At 40.7% G+C, this 2,500-nt stretch overlaps 1 pseudogene; it reads right to left on the bottom strand.

The window, feature by feature from the left end:
- Nucleotides 1–2,160: 2,160 nt before the first annotated feature.
- Nucleotides 2,161–2,500, bottom strand: part of LOC137974609 (uncharacterized) — a 938-nt pseudogene continuing 598 nt past the window's right edge.

Raw genomic sequence — 2,500 nt, 5'->3', positions numbered from 1 at the left:
CAAGTGGCAAACACTTAAATTCCAATAGCTGATAAAACAAAAAATACAATCTAATTGCTTAGATTTATTTAGCCCCATTAATACATCCAGAGTAAATCAAGTGTGCAAAAGCCCAGTGGCGAAACAAATAAAACACACAAAGCCAAGTGGCAAACAGTTTAATTCCAACAGATGAAAATCACAAAAAATACAATCTAATTGCTTAGATTTAATTGGCGCCATTAATACGCAAGAAAAGGACAGACGAACTAAAATTATCAGAACCAAAAATACAATTCTTATTAACGCCGTGAACAAAAACTCGCTTCCCTTCAGCAACGTAAAGGAAGTCAACAATATAACTACGGAAAGAACGACCTTCATTAATGATGGATGGCCAAAAAATGGCAGACGGCCAATAAGGGACCACAAGGGCGCCTACGCACTTACATAATTTGACATGCTCAATAACTTGAGTGACAAGGCAAACAGGAGGGACCAACCAACAGTTCTCACCTTGCCAGCTATGACTAAGAGCATCTACACCCAAAGTGTTGGGACTGTAAAAGCGCGAATAGAACCTAGGCAACTTGATATTTGCATAACTAGCAAAACAATCTACAGTGAAAGGACCCCATCGAGAATCTATTGCACGAAAATAATCGTTGGAAACACACCAGTCGTCAAAATCAACGATCTTACTGTAATAATCAGCTTTCTGATTAAGCATACGAGGAATCCATTCCACTGACAACCTAATACCATGATGAGAAGACAAACAGAAAATATCCTTAGCAATAGTATTTAAATGTGGCTTATTGCTCCCGGAATCTGTAATGAACGCTACAGCTTTATTATCAGTATAAAGCTTAACAGAGGAATTATGCAAAATGGGAGCAAAACTTCTCAACGCAAAACTAACAGACTTCAATTCCCTCCAAGTGGAGCTTTGCTTCATTTCAAGATCATCAAAATTCTTGTGGGCAACAAGAAACCCGTCGACCTCAACATAAATGTAAGAAGCGCAAGCAACGTTACTAGCGTCGGAATAGACAATGTGATGAGGAACATTAACTGGATAGACAAAAGGTCTAGAATTAAGTTCCCGAGCATTGGCACACCAATAATTTAACTCAGAAATAGCTTCATCAGTAAGAAAAACCCCGGCATTCCAAGATGCTCTATCTACAATAACAGAATGCAATGCTTTCGTCATAATCTTGCAAATATGGCCAAAAACAAGCATACAGGAAATGATACGCCCGGTAACCTGAGCCAGCATCCTGGCAGTTACTACACGAGAACTAAAAACCTCCCCTATGGACGCAAGCAGAACTGATATCTTATCTTCAGGAATAGACAACAAGCCCCGAGCAAAATCCCAGTGAAAACCAAGCCAGCGAAGCAACTGACTAGGAATCCACATACACTTATCCTTATTTGGGACGAACCCCGAGCTAATTAAATCAGAATGCACCAACAAAGATTGTCGAAGGCAAGTATCCTTCGTACCACATACTCCCAGACCGTCATCTAAATAAACTACAATGCGGAGGGCCTGAGAACGCCAATGCTTGACGAGGGGACGCATAACTTTGGTGAAAATATAAGGGCCCGTAGAAAGACCAAAGGGCAGGACGACAAACTTAAAATATTTCCGAACCCCATTGAAAACCCACGAAAAACCGAGAAATCTTTGATGTGTGGGGTAAATTTCAACATGATGATACCCAGACTTAATATCGAAAGAATAAGCCCACAAATTAGAAAGAGACTCGCCGATCAAGAAATTTAGCATAGACTGAGCATCCTCAAACTTAATTTTGGACTTATTCACAAAGAAATTAACATGCCTAAGATCCAATATAAGCCTCTTCTTACCACTTGACTGTACAGAAACAGACAATGGGTTAACCACATCAGGCGGGCGAGTACACGAAACAATAGAGCCAACCCTAAGTAACTCCTGAATAGCGGATTCTACAAAATCACTCTCACCCAAAGCTGAGCGATTATTATTAAGAAAAACAATTGTAGGTTCCCGTGAAAAGGGAATCTTATAACCAAAACTTAAGGTATCTAAAATAAACTTAGAGGCACCAATGCTCTGCCAAAAGGAAATATTAGCTTTAAGCCTACCCTTAACAATAACTGGACTAGAGCCTTCAAAATATTCTGCAAAGTAAGAATCAAGAGAAATGTGATCCAAGTCAAAGTCAAAGTCAGAGTACTTATCTGGACCCAATCGTGCAAGAACATTTGCCAAATCAGACGGTGGTTGACTTTGTAGACGTTGAACTGGCGGCAGTGCTGGGGAGACTAGCTCTTGTTTTGTAGAACAAAGGACAGGCTGGCGAATTAGACCAGTGTCCTCGCTGATTGCAGTTAAAGCAGATGTCAGAAGGCTGGACGTGTCGGGCGGCACGAAAGGGCTGATGAAAATAAGAGCGGTGAGCAGAAAATGGAAAAGACGTAACAGCAGAAGTCGAAGATCCAGGGACTTGTACAGCCTGAAAATCTC

This window comes from Montipora foliosa, chromosome 11, assembly GCF_036669935.1.
Source record: "Montipora foliosa isolate CH-2021 chromosome 11, ASM3666993v2, whole genome shotgun sequence".
NCBI lineage: Eukaryota > Metazoa > Cnidaria > Anthozoa > Scleractinia > Acroporidae > Montipora > Montipora foliosa.
Note: the sequence above shows the minus strand (reverse complement) of the source record. Positions and strands in the feature narration are given on the sequence as shown.